Here is a 20,880-nt window from a genome sequence, read left to right as displayed (position 1 = left end):
GTTGTGGGCCAAAACACCTGCGGACCCACAGATTGAGAACCTCTGATCTAGAACTTTGAGTGTGATACACACACACACACACACACCTGTATATATGCACCCACACGTGCATACAGTGCACATGGTCAGAAGTTGGAAGTTGGCATTAAGACCAGAGTGAATTTATATATGTAATGTACTGACAATAACAATTACATCAGTATTAACATTGTCCCTTCCCAATGTCACATTCCCAGGACCTAGACCTGTTGCTGTTGTGGGCTGTAGACAGTTAGCAGTGTCAGTGTGCAAAGATCAACAACTCTGTTCATTGCATTCACCATGTCATGGAGCCAAATGGCACAAAGGCCCTAAACCAGTGGTTCCCCAGGTGTTTTGGCCTACAATTCCCAGAAATCCTAGCCTGTTTACCAGTTGTTAGGATTTCTGGAAGTTGAAGGCCAAAACATCTGGGGACCCACAGGTTGAGAACCACTGCCCTAAATACTGTCCTATCATGGAAGCTAAGCAGAGTCAGCCCTCCTTGGTACTTGGATGGACAATCTTCAATGAATACTAGGTGTTGTAGGTTATATTTAAGTGGAGGGAGCTGACAAAGCCACCATTGAATAATCCTCACCTAACAAAATCTATGGAATTCATGAAGTCTCCACTCAATAAGTCAACAGGACAGTTGAAGACACACACACCTGTATTTACACTTATCACTTTCCCCTCTCTCTGATGTATTTCCATGTGGCATAAAAAACAAATTCCTAGATGACCCAAACTGTGTTGGTTGGCTTAAACCACCACTTGTTCAGCCTGGCCTTCTGTCAGCTCAGAAGTAAATCTCACTAGATTTCAAAGAACTTGCTCTCAAATCAATATGTGTAGTGATTAGCATGCTTAAGGGTTTTTGTTTTGTTTTGTACCTTCAAATTTCTGATGAATGGTGCCCCTATCATAATGCTTTCCTGGAAACATCTGTTTAGTGGAGGTTTGCTTTTGCCCTCCTGAGGCTGACTGAGAGTGACTTGCTCAGGACCTTTTTATAAAAGGGAGCCCCTGATGGTGCAGCAGATTAAACCACTGAGCTGCTGAACTTGTTGACTGACAGGTCAGCGGTTCGAATCCAGGGAGCAGGGTGAGCTCCTGCTATTAACCCCAGCTTCTGCCAATCTAGCAGTTTGAAAACATGCAAATGTGAGTAGATCAATAGGTACCGCTCCAGCGAGAAGGTAACAGCACTCCATGCAGTCATGCTGGCCACATGACCTTGGAGGTGTCTACGGACAACGCCAGTTCTTTGGCTTAGAAATGGAGATGAGCACCAACCCCCCAGAGTCGGACACGACTACACTTAATGTCAGGGAAAATTGTTTATGGGCCTTGGAGCCTTTTGAGAGTGCCAGCTTTGGCGTGATTATATGGAACCTCAGTACCTTGCTTCCTGAGAGTGAGGGCTTAGCCTGCATAGGAGCATCTTTAGGATGGACACTTAGCACACAGTAAGTGTGATGCTGGAGTGCTTCTCCTTCTGCTGGTCCGGAACAGGTGAGCCAAAGTTTTCTGTTAGCTTTTAAACCTGTGCACAGTTGCTTTGCTCCACACGGAGAGAGTCATAGCATTTGTGAGAATCTGCTTGCTTTAATGGGAAGTAGCCATTTCGATCTCATATTTGATTTGAACTCTGTGGGAAGTCACAGAGCATTACAGGAGCCAATGCTCCCTCTTTAGAAAGCATCCTTTCAAAAAGGAGTTGAGCCTTACGCATGTTAGATAAGTGCCACTCCTATAGTACACACCAGTTAACTTTCTGGAGCGTTGCCTCCTGTTCTGGCAGAAGAAACTCTCTTTCATAACTGTGCTGAAAGGAGGTGAACACAGCCAGTGTTTGCTCAGTCACATCAGTTTTTTGGCATCCGCCCTGCAGTGGGGCTTCCAAGTTCCCTTCCCAGACTTTAGCCAGAAAGTCTAGGCTTTAGAGGTGAATGAGCGGGAGGAGGAGGGCAAGATGCCTTGGTATTGAAGGGATTCCCCACATGGCCCATATATGGAGGCCGGTGTGTCCTTCCAAGTCCTGCTGACGCGAGCCAGGCCTGTCCAGCTGCTGACGTCCAGGGGTGGGTGGGACGCCCCTTACGCTTTCTCTGACGCCCCTGTGGGCTTGGCTTCTTCCTCTGAAACACAAACATGCGTGCGTCCAGTGCGTCGCCTGCCAAACCTTGCTAGGAGTTCCTGGCCCGGCCCTGGATGATTGGAAACAGCTGTGGGTTCGTGCCTTCCCCTGCGGCTGGCAAGTGGCCAGGCGGCTCCTGCACAAGGTGTTTGCTGCACCTGCAGGCTTTCTTTGTGCGCTGAGTGTGAGAGAAAGCAGGGATCCTGAGCCTTAATGCAGCAAAAAGCTAACCTCACAGCAGATCATTTTCACTGGGAGTCAAGGATATAAGAACATAGCATTTTTTTCTTTCTATGTGTGTGAGATCAAAAACCTGGAAAAAAGGGTAGCTTTAATATTCTGGGCTAAGAAAGGGATCCTCCTTAGATATTTGTCTGGAATAATTTTGGGGGACAGGGGAGGGAGAGCCGTTCCGTTGTTTGAGCTCTACTTGTAATTGTTTTGCAGATTGGTAAATTGCTTAGAGTTAATGCAGAGGAGAAATGGCTTAAGTGGCCTTTCCCAGTTTTTGTGCACTTCAGATAGGCTGGACAAGAACATCCATCATTCGCCAATGTGTCGGGTTAGCTGCCACTCTTGCTGAAGATGATGAGAGTACCAGGTTGACAATGGTTGGTCTGCTTCTCATTAAGCAACAGGTTACAGTGCTAGACCACTGAAATGAAGCACAACAGTAAATTATTTATGTGCAAATAAAGTAAGCAACCTTATTGGGGTGGAGAAGATGAAAACTTCGGTTATCCGCTTTGCCAAAGGCCACCCAAGAAATATTTCTTCACGTCTTTGGCTGGTGGTACCAAACTCTGTTCTTGTATAACAAATTGTATACAAATGCTCTTCCCATTTCAAAGGCAGTATGCATCTCAGTTGTAGTTGTTGGGCAGATAAATGAGAATGTACTGTTACCCTCTTGTGATGTTTGGTTTCCCATATGTTGTTTGTCTACAACCCCAAGCATTCCTATGACCTATGCTAGATGGGGTTGCTGAAACTTGCAATCTAATACTTTTGGAAGGCTGTCTGATCTTTGCTTAAAGCAAAGGGTGAATTTTTAAAACAAATATGTCTTTCTTGGAAAGATGGGATTTCTTTTAATCCTATGGAAGAGGGGGGGGGGGGTCGGATGGCCTCACCGGGGCCAGTCAACAGAGTGACAGGTTCGTACACCTTGTTCTTCACCTGTTTATCTTTGCCAATAAAGATGTTTTACTATGAGGCTGGTTCTCTGCCAATCCAAATGGTTGTGGCAGGACTCCCAGATACATGGGTTGAAGGTGTACATTGCCCTGGGGGTGGGAGTGCGGAAAGAAAAAAATATTAGTAAAACAATAAGATGTCATTTTAGGTCAGGATGATGTATAGCAGGAGGCCTCTTCCAGTAGTCTCTTTTGTTATTTTTTCTTCTGCAATATTAAGAGGGGAGGGTCTCTCTCCACTCCATACTCTCCAGAAGTTTGTTTTTTTTCAAATTAAAAACTAATCTACTGTGCAGGAATTAGAGAATTCTGCTGTAATGGTCTTCAGGGCTGACTCTAGGACACAGCATTGCCTTCAGCGAGAAATGCTGGGAAATATGGCAGCAAGGTGCTGGAGGAGAAAGCTGTGTGCCAAGTAATCTGCCTTGCCTCACCTAAACTAGCCCGCTGCCTTGCATACACAGCAAAGGGAGCTCTCCACCCGAGATTCACCAATACACATATTGTGTATTGGTAATGAGTAGAGAACCTGAGAAAGATCAGAACTAAATTTACGAGATTACTGGGAGCGAGCCATAAAAAACAAAACACAAGCATTGTCATCCTCTGATACAACAGTATTCTGCATATCCTAGAAACCAGCTGCAGAATTTTGTTCTGCTCACCACGACATTTTTATTCTATCTTTCTTTCAAGGATCTTGATTTATTTCATGACCTGAATCATTCTAACTTCAAATAAATTAGGAAAATATTATCTAGTTCCTTCATAATTGTCCTTCCAAATCTACTCTTCTAATTTTGACTGCAGTCCCCATTCTAATTGATGACTGAGCCAAAATATTCTTGAATCATTTCAATGTATTAATCATCTACTTTAAAATTATGTCAATCATCAGTAGTTATTTTGAGGTTTTTTTGTTCTGCGGTAAACCCTCATTTGATTTTCTTCAGTAATTACTCCAAGCCTTTGCTATTTTGTACTAGTAGTGTGGTATCATCTGCATATCTTAAATTGCTGATTATCCTTCCTTCAATTTTCATGCCTTCTCTTTCCAAGTCTAATCTTGCTTTCTGTATGATATTTTTGGCCTATGGTTAAACAGAAAAAGTGATAAGACGCTGCCTTGCCTGACCTCTTGTCAATTGGAAACCATTCTGTTTATCTATATTCTGTCCTAACAACAGTAGCCTCTTATCCTGACTGCAGGCTGTGCGTCAGGACAATCAAATGTTGCGGCACACCCATTTCTTTAAGAGTGATCCATTGTTTTTCATGATCTACACAATCAAGAGCTTTGTTATAATCTATAAAGCACAGGCTGGTTTTCTTTCAAAACTCTTCAGCCAGGATGTTCAGTGGCGGAGAAATTCTGAGAACTATTATACAAAAAAGGAACTTTTCCAAGCTCTGGAAACCAGACTGGTTTTATAGTCCCAGGGTTGGATACAAACTATGAATCTTGAATCCCCACTTGATCTTTTGGAATCCAAATAGATTGGAAAGCTTCTCTTGATTCTGAACTTGTTGATATCTTTTTGAGAGTGAGGCGCCAGCTCTCCTGGGAATGACTACTTGGCTCCTTGGAAGTTTCCGTATTATCTAGAGCATATCAATAAACCACAATCCTAGCCAGGAACTCCAAGCCCCCTTGGCACATTCCTGTCCAGAACACACAGCAGTTGGTTCGGAGGATTTTGTACTTTTTGTTAATCTGCTTTGCACCTGGGCTGGGCACACAGTTGTCTGCTTCTCAGCTGTTCACTTGGGTTCCTGAAGATCCAAGCTCAACATGAGAGCAGACTGTATGTCTAGACAAGATCCCTGTAAAGTGAGAGGCAGTTAATGGGGGAGCCGATAGGCTGAGCCAATATGGGAAAAGCGAAATTGCAGGGACCAGATTCCATCTAGGGCACATGGGTCAAATTCAAGACCTGTAGGCCGAATCCGGCCTGCCATGTCATTTTATGCGGTCCCCCAGATGTATTCCTTTTCATGAGACATCATGAGATACAAGGCTTAGGGATATGATGTATGAGTTTAAAATGTCCTTAAACCTTCCCCAACCTCAGAACCACAAATGCTGTTGGCCTGCAATTCTCATGATCCCCAGTCCGCACAGCTGATATAATTAAAAGTGATAGGAGTTGTCAGTAACATCTGGGATCCCAAACTGGGTAAAAACTAGAGCACTGACCACTATGTAAAAGAATTATGGATTCAACAGCCCTTTGAAGGCAACCACAAGACTGATGTGGCTCTCGATGGAAATGAATTTGACATCTCTTATCTAGGACAAGGGTAGGCATTGGGGGCCCTTTCAGTGTTCCCAACCTACAAGACCCATCAGCCCTATAGTCAGTCTTGTAACGGACAAAGGATGATGGGAGTTAACATCCAGGGCCCCATTTTTCCCAAAGCAACATCTCTGTGTTAGTGTTTAGGAACAATAGCCCTGAAGCTGTTTCATTGTGGAGAGATATAGGCTGAAAGGAGAAACTTCCAGAACCAAAGGGTTTTACACACATGTGTTCGGCAACCCCAGGACTCATGCAATTTCAAGTGTATCTCCTCTTGGCACTTGAGAACCAATGCAGAGTTTTTTCTGAATCTATGGTGAAAGAATGAAGGCATAAGATTGTGCATGACAAGAAGCAGAGCTCAGAAAACTTACTTCTTTGAACTGCAGCGCCCAGTACCCCCAACTAGCATGACTAGTGCTGGCCGGGGGCTTTGAGAGTACTAGTATTAGTATTAGTATTAGTAGTAGTAGTAATAATTTACTTTATTTATATCTTGCCCCCTCTCCCAGCAACACATCCGGGTGTCCCCTGGCCAACGTCTGTAGACAGCCAATTCTCTCCCACCAGAAGCAACTTGCAGTATGTTCTCAAGTTGCTTCTGACACGATAAAAAAGTTGTCTTTCAAATTAGAATATTCAGTTCTGTTAAAACATTTGAATTAGCTGTTTTAATTAATCAAAACCATGACTTTTTAAAAAGAAGACACACATTATAAAACTTTCTTAAATATTAATGATAGTGCATAGGGCAATATGTCATATCCATTTATATGGTATCTTGAGCAAAGCATTGGGAATCAATCCCAACAAAATGTTGAATGAAAGATACACACATATATGCAAAGTGATGGTTGATAGACAGCGATGAGGAAAAGATGGAATCATAGAGTTGGAAGGAACCACAAGGGCCATCCAGTCCAACCTCTGCCCATGCAGGAAGATAGCCAGTACAGAAATGCTTTTAGTAACACAATCCACGAAGCATTAATACCTTTATTGAGCAAGCTCCAAAGCATTTTAGTAATGGAGGCTAGCTTATTGGCTTCAAATGTGGTGCTTAAGTCAGGAACATTCTGAAACCAAAAGATGTCTAGGAACGTTTCCTGATTACCAGGTTTACAAACCCCCCCCCCCTTTTTTTTTTTTTTGTAGAACCAGACTGTGCCGGAACAGAATGCAAAGGCGATTTAGTTTCTACCGGGCGATTCAATGTGATTGCCAGTACATAGTGTTGCTGCGGATGTTAACAATTGGTTCACCCCAGCAATGGAGGCAGTGTTTGGGGTTTGTTCCACTCAGCTGACTAGTAAAAGGAATGGTCTTCGTAATTTAATAGAATCACAACAAAAAGGCCTGATTTCCAGCTATAAATGGAATGACTTTGGAACAAGGAGTTCAGGATGATTATAATCAGTTACTCTGGTTGGTAGCGACTTTCAGATTTTCTTCCTGGCAACGGCATGCTACTCTCTTAACACTGTAAGAGTACTCCTTTTTCTTTATAGTAACCTCTCACATTATTTGACACAAACGTGGAAACAGTGTATTGCCCTCCATATCATTTCATACTACAACTCTCAGCAGCCCTTGCTCAGAGCCAGTGGGGAGAAATGCTGTGAATTCGAGCTCAGCAACATCTGGAGGGCCACACACTTCCTATCCCTGCTTTGAAGAGATGCTATCACTGCCTCTTTATATATATATACTAACAGCACCTTCACTTCCCTAAGTATGAAGGCCAAAGAGCGCAATATGGGTCTTCTTTTATGGTCTTAACGTTTGAGGTTGTTGCTGCTGTATGTGAGCTTTTGATGATACACAGTTCCCATTTTGCAGTCACACTTTGGCCAAGAGTGGAACCCAGTGTTATGTGTACCTAACACCTTTCTCCCTGTGACAACTTTTAGCGATTACTTTGAGGATAAGGTAGGAAATAAATGTGGCTCATGAAAGGCAGGGAGATCTGACTAGGACTCCCCCGCCAGTCTTCCCCCAGAGTGGCAAGCCACATTTCCATGACTGGAGGAGGGGGGAGATCTTGCCTGATCCTTAGACATCAGTAAATCTGCAAGCCTCAAACCACTGCTTACTCTGAGGCACCCTTATTCAGTTCAGTGGAACTTTCCATTGAAGCCATGAGAGGATTAGACTGCGGTATATACACTTCTTTGAATATATTTCTTTTCACCTAGGTCTACCACCTAGTTGATTTATTTTTGCCTTTTATGGTGCTGCTCTCCTTTTTCATCTGGAATTGCAATCAAATGCATTTTATTTACATAACCAATTTCTGCAAACTATTTCTTATCATCATTCTCCAGCTGTCCTTTCTCTAAGGAGCATATACTGACTGTACAAGAGGCTTGTCTAATTTGATACAAGGACAAATGTAAGATACTCCACTTAGGCAGAAAAAATGAAATGCAAAGATACAGAATGGGTGGTGCCTGGCCTGACAACAATCTAGGCGAAAAAGATCTTGGAGTCTTTGTGGACAACAAGATGAACATGAGCCAACAGTGTGATGCAACAACTAAAAAAGCAATGGGATTTTGGGTTGTGTCAAAAGGAGTATAGTGTCTAGATCCAGGGAAGTCTATTCTGCATTGGTCAGACTGCACCTAACGTACTGTGTACAATTCTGGGCACCACAGTTTAAAAGAGATATTGACAAGCTGGAAGGTGTCCTGAGGAGGGCAACCAAAATGATCAAAGGTCTGGAGACCATGCCCTATGAGGAGTGCCTTAAAGAGCTGGGTCTGTTTAGCCTTCAGAACAGAAGGTTGAGAGGAGACATGATGGCCATGTATAAATATGTGAAAGGATGTCATAAGCAGGAGGGAGCAGGTTTGTTTTCTGCTGCCCTGGAAACCAGGACTTGGAGCAATAGGTTCAAATTACAAGAAAGGAAATTCCACCTGAACATTAGGAAGAACTTCCTGGCTGTAAGAGCTGTTCAACAGTGAAACTCTCTGTCTTTGAGTGGGGTGGAAGCTCCTTCCTTGGAAGCTTTTAAACAGGTGCTGGATGGCCATCTGTCAGGGGTGCTTTGAGCGTGCTTTTCCTGCATGGCGGGGGTTGGACTGGATAGCCCATGTGGTCTCTTCCAATTCTATGATTCCATGATTATTCAAAATCTATGAAATCGCTCAAGGGCTCTTGGTGAGCCTTGGTGGGCTGGCTCGCAGTGTTCAAAATCCTACCTTGTAGTTATTACCTTTTAGATAATAGAAAGGCTAGTTAACTCTTGAGAGTTAAGCAGGATCATTTCTGGTTAGTACTTAGATGGAAGCCCACCAACAAATACCAAGTGCTTTAGGCTATATTTCTGAAGAAGGAACTGGCAAAACCACCTCTGAGGATTCCTTGCCTAACAAAACTTTGTGAAATTTATGAGGTCACCATAAGTCAACAGGCAACACATATTTTTAAAGAAATCTTTTCCATGCTCCCTTCATTACCCTGGGCAAATTCTTATCACATCTCAATACTGCAATGGTATGATGATGGAGCTGAGACCTACTGTGTCAGTGGGGTGTAGTTGGTTCGATAACTTCCAGATTTTCTAATATTACTAGGATTCTGTGACTTCACTGACAACCAGAGGCCATGCTGAAGAGGGGCAGAAAAAGCAGTAGTGAAGCTCAAAAGAGCAAGCCACTCTCAACATGCCGATATCATAGTTCTTGGATGAACGAGGAGGAAAAACCTGTCATCTCGAGGGAGGACTCCTGGTGATGAAGGGACCATATTTTGCTGAGATAGACCAGTGGTCTGATTCAGCGTAGAACAGTTTCCAACATTATTTTTAACTAAAGGATTGCCCACAATCCCCTTTAGAAGCAGGATGTTCCTTTACTATTCCTGGACAGCCCACGCATATGTGACCATTATCCTTCAGTGATCTATTTACCAACCTAACTTGGAAGGGAAAGAGGAAAAATCCAGGACATCCTTAGTTGCATTCCACATTCCTTACATTTTAGGGTTTGCCCTAAAAAGCCAATGTTTTGAAACTGCTGGAAAGAACCAAGGGCCGATTCCCTTTCACAGCTGCTGTGCTGGGACTCCCGCCAGGCGCTAAAGCTCCAACATGCAATAAAACCCATCTTGTTACGCAGGCGGCTTTACAAACGTGAGGCCTTTAAGCAAACCCAGAGGCTGCCCAAGCTAAAAATATTTTTAACAATAGGAAAATACATCAATCTTTCCAGCTGCTAAGTTTTCAGTGTCTTTTATGCCTGGCCTACAGAATTCCACTTGGAGGTTACAGGCATGATGTCTCACGAAACTGGAGAACTTGGGGTATTGTAGACAAATTAAAAGCTGCCAGGAATGGTCTCGGTTTCGTTATCACTTAAACAAAAATATTTTATCATGAAATACCGTAATTGCTTAGAATGTTTTGGTCCCTACATGTAAAGGCTTTAAGAGAGAAGACAAAATCTTATAGTGTGATTGCGTGCATGTCTACACCAAAATGTGTTCCACTGAATTCATTTTGATTTAAACATGGCCAAGATTTCAGCCTTGTATACCCTCCAACATTTTGCAGATGAAAACCAGGACGCATGTAGTAATGGAGTATGGTAAATTGAGTTTTAATTGAGTTTTATATTATATGTTTTATTTAATTATGTTTTAAATTGCGTTTTATTTTATGTTGTATTTTTGGGCACCTTGTGCCATGTAGAAGCCACCCCGAGTCCCTTTGGGAAGATGGTGGCGGGATACATGAGTAAAGTTATTATTATTATTATTATTATTAAAGATGGCAAAAAGGTCTTAATGAAGAGAACAGACAAGCTTAGAGAGACAGAAGCAGCTTGTTCTTTGTCTCAGCCCTCTGAGTAAGGCAAGTTACTTTTGTAGCAAAAAAATGTGAATACAAGAAATAAACTGGAACATTTAAAAAGCAGCTAAAAAGTTGGACAATTGGAAAGTATGAATTAATGTATGTGTGCAGATCCATTTAGATTGAGCTTGCCCCTTTCCTTCTGCCTTTTGGAAGGAAAGCAGCAGTGTTTCTATGTATTTCCCCCCTGTCAATCATTATATATGTTCCCCTCTCCCCTGGGTCCTTTTAGAGGGCGAGAGTTAACATCTAGGGGGAAAGGGGCATATTTCTTCCCCATACCACATTTAAGGAGACAGAACACACCACTTTTTAGGAGACCGGTTGCTTATTACTGTTATCTGTTAGTGGTAATATTCAGGTTCATATAACACAAAATAGTTAAGGGGTTTAGAGTATGTCCCCTTGCTTTGTGAAATTAATGAATCATCTAACAATTTATTTGCCACCCCATTAAAAGACAGCTGATTTTTCAGGAAAAGGATCTTGGAGATGTAGTAGACAGCTCAGTGAAAATATCAACCCAGGATGAAGGCACTGTATTAAAGGCAGAATGCACATTGGGGAGTATTATAAAAGGAATTGGGAAGAACCAGCCAGTATCTTAGTGTCTTTTGGGCAAAAGTATGTTGTGAAATACTATTGTACTTCTCTGGTTATTGCACATGAATAAAGAATACGATCAAATTGGAAAAACAGGCAGACAATGGCAACCCAAAAGAGGCTAAAGCAGTGCTTCCCAAACTCAAGTCCTTCAGGTGTTTTGGGCTTCAACTCCTAGAAACCTCAGCTGCCTTGGGAGCTGTAGTCCAAAACATTTGAAAGATAAGCATTTGGGAAACATTGGGCTAGACTAACACCAAGCTGCAGATAAACCTTGCGACAATCTTACATGCTGTTAGAACTCTGAAGTCCCTTTATTCTACTTTTAGTACAGCTGAACTGTATTGGAAATATCTATCTGTGGAAGTGCTTGTGTTACTTCTGGGATGTAATGAAGGTCTTGTAATTGGGTGGATTGCTTTTTGATATGTTATATGTATTTTAAGTGTTTTAATTGTTGTACAATGGAGCCCTCAGTAGTGCAACAGGTTAAACCCTTGTGCCAGTAGGACTGTTGACCGACAGGTCGGTGGTTCTAATCTGAGGAGAGCGGGTAAGCTCTCTCTCTCAGTGGGGACATGAGAGAAGCCTCCCACAGGATGGTAAAACATCAAACATCCAGGTGTCCCCTGGGCAACGTCCTTGCAGACGGCCAATTCTCTCACCTCAGACTTGGTTTTTCAAGTCGCTCCTGACACACACAAAAAATTGTTGTACATTGTCATGTTTTAATTGAATGCATGGTTTAAATACCTTTTAAATTTTTCCATATTGCTTTAGGTGTTCTATTTTAACTTATATTGTAAGCCATTTTGAGGTCAATTCAAGAGAAAAGTGAGAAATCAACCAGATAAATGAGATTGATGGTACATTGAGGCTACTTGTATGGTGTTTGATCTTATGTAAGTTTAGCAGCCTGAAGTTCAAATTGAAAAGCAAATGACCTACAACACTGAGGTTTCTTTGGTTTGAATTTCCTGCTGGAGGGATCCTTCTTGCCCCGTGGTTCACCAAGAAGGTCAAGACACTTTCACCAAATCTAGCCACTGGGTTATAACACTGAGGCCCCTTCTGCACTGCCATATAATCCAGATCAAATCAAATAATCCACATTATCTGCTTTCAATGGGATTATATGAATCTAACACTGCCATATAATCCAGTTCAAAGCAAAACATCTGGATTTTATATGGCAGTGTAGAAGGGGTCTGAAACTTCTGTGTACCTTGGAGACAAATGCAGTCATAAACTTTCATGGACCGACATCCACTTCATCAACTGGTTGTGACAAGCCATCAGAATGTCCTCATACGTCTTATCTCCTGATGGTCTGTCATAGTATATTAGGCTAAAACCCTGTACCTTTAACCCACAAGAGACATCAGCCCAGTGAATGACTGAGGAACTTGAAGTCATGAAACAGCTCCCAGAGGGCTTTGGCCACGTTGTCCATAAAAAAACCTTGTCGCACCTTAAAAGACTGACGCATTTATGATGGCACAAGCTTTCATAGCCCAGAAACCAGGTCACACAAGTCTTGTATAAGTTAAGCAAGAAGAGGAAGAATGAATCTTAGATCATTACTGTGGTACAATACAAGGAAAGTGAAATTTGTGTGTCAGTTCATGCACTCTCACATATCCTAGCTGGATGATGCTTTTGTTATAACCTGTTTTGAGGAATTGTAAATCTTTAATAAACAGAAGAAAGAAAAAGCTTAAATTGCATAATGACAAGCTGCCTTTCCAGAAACAGCGGAAGATGGAAAAGGAGCATGAAGGTATTTGTAGCAGAGCAACTGTGATTGTTCAGGACTGTCCGCTGATAGCAAGGATTGTTGGGCGAGTGGGCTTATTAACAAAAGACCCTTCCCATAAATATATAGCTGAGTAACTTATTAGCAGCACCCTGACCCAGCACCAGTAGCCAAAAATGATAAAAAGAATAAAAACACACAGACCAATGTTATATCTTCTCCTTTGGAGGCTTTTCTTTGTAGCAAAATAATATGGCTGCACTATTTACAAAAACAAGGTTTCCATAACACAAATAAAGTTATTTATACTTCCTTCTTTGCTTCCACGCTGGGCTTCTTTTTCATGCAGATAAACAGCTTAGCTCTCACAGAGCCTCCTCTCACAATGAACTTACACAGGAGCTTCACACAGCAGCTTTACACACAGCAGCCTTCACAATGGAGCTTCACACACTAGGCCTTCAACCTGGGCCTTCTCACACCAGGCCTACTTCACACTGAGGCATTCTCTCACACTTCTCAGGACACTAACTTTGGCCCACAAACTCTAACAGGCTTTGGCTTACTCACTCTCCACAGGGCAACACTAGCTCATTTAACCCTTTCAGTGCTTTACTCACACTTTTGTAATTAAAAATACCTAGTTAAATGGATTGCCAGAAATGCACTACCAAATCAAGTGGCTAGAAGTCACTTTTGATTTTCAAAAGTGGTGGTGAGGGGGCTATAAACTCTTCAAAAGGTAAACAGCCTCTTGTGAAGGCTTCTAGGAAAGAGAATTCACCCCTACATTTGCCCAGAAAAAAGAGCCTGGAGACCTTGGCGAGGTTAAAGCCTTCAAGGGTGGCTTTGGTGGGGGCACATATGGCCTCCAGGGTCTGCTTTGCCAATCCCTGTGTTAGAGGTATCTCTCAGAAGGGACTCTCTGGGAGGCAAGGGAATACTTCTGAAAATGTATTTACGGATGAGCCCTGCAGGGAAAGCCATCGGACAGCAACAGGTGCAAAGAGGCACGTGCAGGAGCTGACCTAGTTCTTCTGGACTCCTTAGTCACCCTTGTCTCTAGTTTCCCTTGCTCCATGGAGGAAGCCCAGGGGGGATTCCAGCAGGCTGTCACCCAAAACAGCCAGTCAGCCGGAGATGGCAAGGAAGGACACATGCTCTTTATTGGGCTCTGCTGTCATTGGGGTTCATCCACATAGTTCATTTAATTCACTCTCTGTATGTTTAAAAAACTGCAACAGATTAATTGTCCAAACAGCTTAGAGATAAAATCAGCACAAAGCGTCCTTGACTGGAGAGCAAATTTTCAATTCAAAATTATAACTGCTTTAGTAGCAAGAACCATACTGGAAGTGATATTTGTCCAAATGCCAACAAATCAATCCATTAAATCAGCTAGAATGTGTATGATTTTTAATAACAGATCAAGTCGCAGCATAATCTTTTCATTTGTTGTTTCCTTTGGCTTGCTGATGCTTCACACTCCACTCCTTTTACTTCATCGTATCAAAGGTGTACAACTAACAGGGAAAGGTTTGCAATGGCAGTTGGTTTGAGCTAAACTTTAATGTTCTATTTCCTTCCCACCTCCACCCCCTCCCCATGGGAACTAAGATGTGAGTTTCCCTAGCAGTGCCCTATTGGCGTACACTGCCTGACCTGCTTGGCTCCAGAGATATGGCTCCACATGTGCCTTATTACTTTATGAGACTGGACTCTGGCTGGGGACCAGTGGACTGTGCTGCAGGAAAGCCAAAAACCTGGGAAACAGCCCAGTGTTGCTAAATGGGGCTAAGCAGGGTAGTGACTGGCTGGCTAAAATTAACTCAGGAGGATTGCATCATTGGGTCCATTTAGCAGCAGGGCACACAGATATTAAAACCTTATCTCTAAGCCAGAAAACTTCATAATACACCAACTATAGTGTGCCCGGCTACATAGGACTAGGATAATGTGAAAATGAGATCTGTTGGAAACTAGTCAACAGACTGTGGAATAATGTCCAGGATGGGAGAAAGAACTCTTGTCAGTTTGAGGCAAGCATGAATGTTGCAATTGATCACTTTGATTAGCATTGAATAGCCTTGCAGATTCAAAGCCTGGCTGCTTCCTGCCTGGAGGAATCCTTTGTTGGGAGGTGTCTGCAGGAATCTACCATATAGCATGCACATGTGGACTAGTTTACAGAGGGACCACCAAACGAAGCATTGCCTGAACACAAATCAAGGAACATGAAAGGCATTGCAGACTCACTCAGCCAGAGAAGTCAGCCATAGCAGAACACCTGATGAACCAACCAGGACACAGCATGTTATTGGAGAACACAGAAATGCTGAACCACTTTCACAACCACCATGTCAGACCACACAGAGAAGCCATTGAAATCCACAAGAAGCAGGTGGACAGTTTCAACAGAAAGGAGGGAACCAGGAAAATGAACAAAATCCGGCTACCAGTATTTAAAACTCTAAAATCAAGACAGTAAATAAAGAACAACACTCAGAAAACAGGGGAATTCCAGACAGGAAACAATCAGAGCCAGCTAACACCTCCCAACAAAAGATTCCCCCAGGCAGGAAGCAGCCAGACCTTGAAGCTATTCAATGTTAAACAAGATTGCCAATTTAAACATTCACGCTTTCTTCAAACAGACAAAAGTTCTTTCTCCCACCCTGGACATTATTCCACAGATATGCAAACCCCACTTGCCTAGTTTCCAACATCTCTCAACCTCTGAGGATGCCTGCCATAGATGTGGGTGAAACATCAGGAGAGAATGCTTCTGGCACATGGCCATACGGCCTGGAAAACTCACAGCCAACCGGTCAGGAAGTTCTTCCTAACGTTTAAGGGGAATCTCTTTTCCTTGTAGCTTGAATCCGTTGCTCATTGTGGAGGCAGGTCTCACCCCCCTTCGGCTTCCGTGGGAAAGGGCACCGGGTCACGGGTGATGCCGCCTTTCCCAACCCTCCTGCCCTTCCTCTCCCCCCGGAAGGAAGGAAAAAAGGAAGGAAGGGGAGGAGCTACGATGGGGTGGGCGGGGCCAGGGCTGCATTGCCACCAAGCCTCGCAAGGGTGGATTTTCCCACGTGGGAAGAGACCACCGGAAAAAGAGGGGGTGCCAGGCCGCTTTTTGCAATCAGACCCAGGTTATAATCACTTTGCCTCACTGCTATGGACTCTTGGTAGTTGTAGCTTCACGTCTTTCGCCTGTCCTGCAAAAAAGGTGCCTTACCAAACTACAGATCCCAGGTTTCTATAGCATTGAGGCATGGTAATTAAAGTGCCGTTAAACTGCATTCATTCCACGGTGTAGACGCACCCCCGCAGGTGAGGAGCACTCCGAGATCCCCCTCCCACAGATGCCTTCCTTTCCTTGGATAATATATCCAAGATCCCTTTCCTGCTCCTTCCTATGACCCTCTAATTTTTTTATATATATATAATTTATAAATGGCCATCCCAGAAGCATTCTCTCCTGACGTTTCGCCCACATCTATGGCAGGCATCCTCAGAGGTTGTGAGGTCTGTTGGAAACTAGGCAAGAGGCAATATCTGTGGAATGTCCTGGGTGGGAGAAAGAACTCTGGTCTGTGTGCATGCTGCAATTGGCCGCCTTGATTAGCATTGAATGGCCTTGCAGCTTCAAGGCCTGGCTGTTTCCTGCCTGGGGGAATTATTTGCTGGCAGGTTGTTAGCTGGTTGTTTCCTGTCTGGAATTTCCCCGTTTTCTTTATTTACTGTCCTGATTTTAGTGGTTTTTAAAAAATACTGGGAGCCTGATTTTGTTCATTTTTATGGTTTCTTCCTTTATATACATATACGTGTATGTGTGGTGGCGCAGTGTGTTAAAGCGCTGAGCTGCTGAACTTGCAGACCGAAAGGTCCCAGGTTCAAATCCCGGGAGCGGAATGAGCGCCCGCTGTTAGCCCCAGCTCCTGCCAACTTAGCAGTTCGAAAACATGCAAATGTCCGGCGGGAACGTAACGGCGCTCCATGCAGTCATGCCGGCCACATGACCTTACGGACAACGTCGGCTCTTCGGCTTAGAAATGGAGATGAGCACCAACCCCCAGAGTCGGTCACGACTGGACTTAACGTCAGGGGAAAACCTTTACCTTTATATATATATATATATATATTCCTTTATTTTTACTTTTTAAATTTCTTTATAGTCCTTTATATTTTGCTTCATTTATATTTATATGTATTTAAATTTATGTTTACTTATATTCTTTTATATTTATATTCCTTTATTTATTTTTATATTCCTTTATTTATATTTATATTTCTTCCTTTATTTATATCTCTCTATATTATATCTTTATTTATGTTCCCCTCCTTCCCTCCGCGCGCGCACGCTTAGGAAAAAGAGGGAGAAAGGGAGAGAGCTTGGGCCCGCAGCGGCATCAGCATCAGGGGCGCTATTTTTAGCCGGGGGCCCGCGGGTTCTATTTTTAGATCAAACAATGGCGCGGCGTGCGTCAATGGAACCCCGCGTGCGTCACCCGCGCAGACATTCCGACCCCTCCCCTTCGCTCCGCGGGCGCCGGAACAGGCCGCCCCTTTTCGCCTTCTATGGCGAAGGCTGCAGCCGGGCGCGTGCGTCAGAGGATCCCTCCCGCGCGCGCGCGCCGCCCCTTCGCCGCGTGCGTCACAGAGAGCTTAAGAGAATCTCCCGGCCGCGGGCTTGGGGCGCCCCATTGGCTCAGGCGGCAGCAGCAGAAGCAGCAACAGCAAGAGAAGCGCTAGTAGCAGCAGCGGCTCCCTCGCTCTCCATTCGTGCATATACGATCTTGAGTATATAAGACAGGAGCTCCCAAAGCAGAGCAAGGCGACCCAGGGGGAGAAAAGTGGAAGGAAGGCGCTGCAGCACCGCTCTCTTTGCCTCGGCTCGGGTATGTCGAGTTTTGTGGCGCTATTGCTAAATATTCACTTTCTCTCTCCACACTGTTTCTGATTGTTGCAAGGGAGAAAGGGATTGAAAGATGAATGCATGGGAGGCAGGTTGATCTTATCATCAGGATTGTTGATGTAGATTGGTGAGCTTGGCTTGTGGGTTTTGTTAATGGGTAGAATAATTTTGCAAGCTGGAATATTTCTTTGAATATTTTCATCATGATGATTGTTAATTTTTTTTTGCAAAAGTTCTTGTAATTATTTTGTGACTATTTTCACGACTCTTTTTATAATTAGTTTCTTGATTAGTTTTGTGAATATTTTCATGACTATTTTTGTGAACTTTTTTTGTTGCAAATATCTGTGCATCATCAGGATGTAAAGAAAATACACAACTAAGGATGTCTGGTTGTTTATTTTCTCATACATGACCAGTCTTTCCTCATACATAATCAGTACAGTAGAGTCTCACTTATCCAAGGTTCTGGATTATCCAAGGCATTTTTGTAGTCAATGTTTTCAATATATCGTGATATTTTGGTGCTAAATTCATAAATACAGTAATTACAACATAGCATTACTGCGCATTAAACTACTCTTTATGTCAAATTTGTTGTATAACATGATGTTTTGGTGCTTAATTTGTAAAATCATAACCTAACTTAATGTTTAATAGGCTTTTCCTTAATCCCTCCTTATTATCCAAGATATTTGCTTATCCAAGGTTCTGCTGGCCCCTTTAGCTTGGATAAGTGAGACTCTACTGTATTATGTATTTTCTCATACATAATCAGGGAGACAGTTAGTCTGAACGTGGAAGAGGTCTGAGCATCTCCTTGGGGACAGCATTGAAAACTTTCCCCCCTCTTTTGTGTATAATTTTCCTATACCTCAGTGTGCAGCTACACTTTGGAATTAATCAAATTTGACACCACTGTTGGCTGCCATGGCTTAACAGTATGGATTAGTGGGAGTTGTAGGTTGCTTTGAGTTTTCCGGGCTGTATGGCAATGTTCAAGAAGCATTCTCTCCTGATGTTTCACCCACATCTATGGCAGGCATAGATGTGGGCGAAACACCAGGAGAGAATGCTTCTGGAACATGGCCATGCAGCCTTGAAAACTCACAGAAACCCAGTGATTCCAGCCATGAAAGCTTTCGACAACACAGAGGGAGTTGTAGTTTTACAAGGTTTTATGCCTTCTCTGCCTCACCAAACTACAACTGCCAGGATTCCATAGCATTGAGCCAGGGACAGCCAGAGTGGTGTCAAATTGTGTGCATCGTAAGGCAGCAGAGTTCTGCTCAGGTTTATTTAAATCGCAGCCACTATTTGCTTCCAAGGAGGTGTGTCTGGGTTTGCAGGCTGAAGAAAATTTGGGATTTGGGGAGGGGGCACCTGATGGATCCTTTTTCAAGAGGGGATGGGGTTTCAAATGGGATGTGAAGCCAGAAAACTGTATCCCACAAACCTACCGAGTGCCCTGGTGGCCTCTTCCAGTGCTGTGAGGATTATTTCTGAGGACCGAGGAAATGTGTTTTGGTGCTGGGATTTTCCTTCCTTGTGCACTTTGAAGACCTCAAAGTGCTTTGGCCAGAGAGGATCCTACAAGGGTGCACTTGTTTCCAAGGGGCCAGCTTTCATCGTCCGCATTTGCTTTTCCAAGGGTGAAGCTGCCGTAACCTGAGCTGGTGGGAGTTTTGGCAGATGTGGACAATGTGACGTTCAAGTGGCAGGGTTTGGGTTCTTTTCTTTTTATATATATAATCGCTAGCCTTGATTGTGACAGGAAAAAAGGTTTGGCAGTTTTAGGATCCAAACAGATGGGGAAGTGTTGAGAATTGAGCCTGATGTTTGACTGCCCAACCACAGCGTGCATCCAGTGGGATGTGATGAAGTACAGTATGTCTAATCAGGACCCCTACAAATACTTCCTTGTACCCATGTTTTGTGATATGAAAGGGATGGGATAAACATTTAAGCGATATATCCTGGTTCTTGAGTTGTTCGCAGCTCTCATGTTACGCAGAAGTTTGCTTCATCAGGCTGAATATGCCCTGCCTGGTAAAGCCTTCTGCCTAACCTGCAAGCTTGCAAGCTTCTGCACAAAGTGAGGGAACTTCAGGTTGGTTTGCTTGTTCTGAAGACAGCTGGATCACACAATGCAAAGCTCTCTCCTTGCTTAATGGCAGCAAAGAGATTTGATCCTAACCAGATCATTGAACAGGTACTTTCTGAGTCGTCGTCGTCCCCCCCCCCCATCTGCACTGACCATTTGTTGCAGTTCGAAGCTAGCTCTAAACTCTGCTGGCCAGACAACAAACTCTTGCAAAAGTACACAAAAGCAAACCTTTAATGCACATTAGTGCTCTGTGATTTGTTTATGCAATCTCCATCCGGGCCTCAAACTGATTCCAGGATTTCCTGTGTAATCCTCTGCACAGTATAACCACTTTCCTAATACTGGTTTGAAACTGCATTAAATTGTCAGTATAGATAGGATCTTAGAATACAAATCCTAGAATCCCCTAGCCATCTCAACCCAGCTGGGGAATTTTAAAAAGTTGGAAAATCCAAAGAGCAACTTTCCTAAATTCTTTTTCCTTACTGCTTTGAATACAGTTTGTTGCAATGGATTGTGACCAGCCCTTCATCATACTTCGAATAGACATATTGAAACTGATAAGATTTAAGCTGGCCGAAAGTCCTAAACCAGTGTGCCCCAGCCTATGGATTCTAGATCCAAGCCCACTAATTCTGTTTTCCCAACATTAAACAGTTATTTCATTCTGCAAAGAGAAGGGTGGGTCAGATAGTACAGGGAAAACCTGAAAAAGTCTTTTTCTAGCTCTCTGAGGTCTTCTTCCTTCTACCACCTCAAAAGAGATGCTCTTCTGTGTTTTTTATTTTTGAAAAAAGGATTTTGATTTGCAAAGCAGCTTGGTACCAGCACAGGCGGCGGAGGGCATAAATCAGGACGGGCCCCCTCCTGGCCCCTTTCATGTGGCTTCATGGGGTTTGCCGTTCCTGGCATGTGCGGAGCAACAGGTGCAGCATCAAATTCGAGCACCTGGCAAGCCCTCGTCCCCCCTCCCCACCCGCC

General features: G+C 43.4%; 1 protein-coding gene and 1 non-coding gene across 3 annotated transcripts in view; both read left to right on the top strand.

Annotated features, from left to right (window-relative positions):
* nr4a1 (nuclear receptor subfamily 4 group A member 1) overlaps positions 1-20,880 on the top strand; it is a 42,904-nt gene that overhangs the window by 3,236 nt on the left and 18,788 nt on the right. The window contains exon 1 of one of the 2 annotated variants that reach the window (XM_016991213.2): positions 17,560-17,775. The exons of the other annotated variant lie outside the window; for it this stretch is intronic. The gene's annotated coding sequence lies outside the window, so the exon portion shown is untranslated. Of the gene's footprint in view, positions 1-17,559; positions 17,776-20,880 lie in introns of those variants that run through there. 2 annotated transcript variants of the gene reach the window in all.
* On the top strand, positions 19,779-19,879 carry mir5397 (microRNA mir-5397). The gene has a single exon (NR_129998.1). It is a non-coding gene; the product is annotated as a microRNA mir-5397 (primary transcript).

Source organism: Anolis carolinensis, chromosome 2, assembly GCF_035594765.1.
Source record: "Anolis carolinensis isolate JA03-04 chromosome 2, rAnoCar3.1.pri, whole genome shotgun sequence".
Taxonomy (NCBI): Eukaryota; Metazoa; Chordata; class Lepidosauria; order Squamata; family Dactyloidae; genus Anolis; species Anolis carolinensis.
Note: the sequence above shows the minus strand (reverse complement) of the source record. Positions and strands in the feature narration are given on the sequence as shown.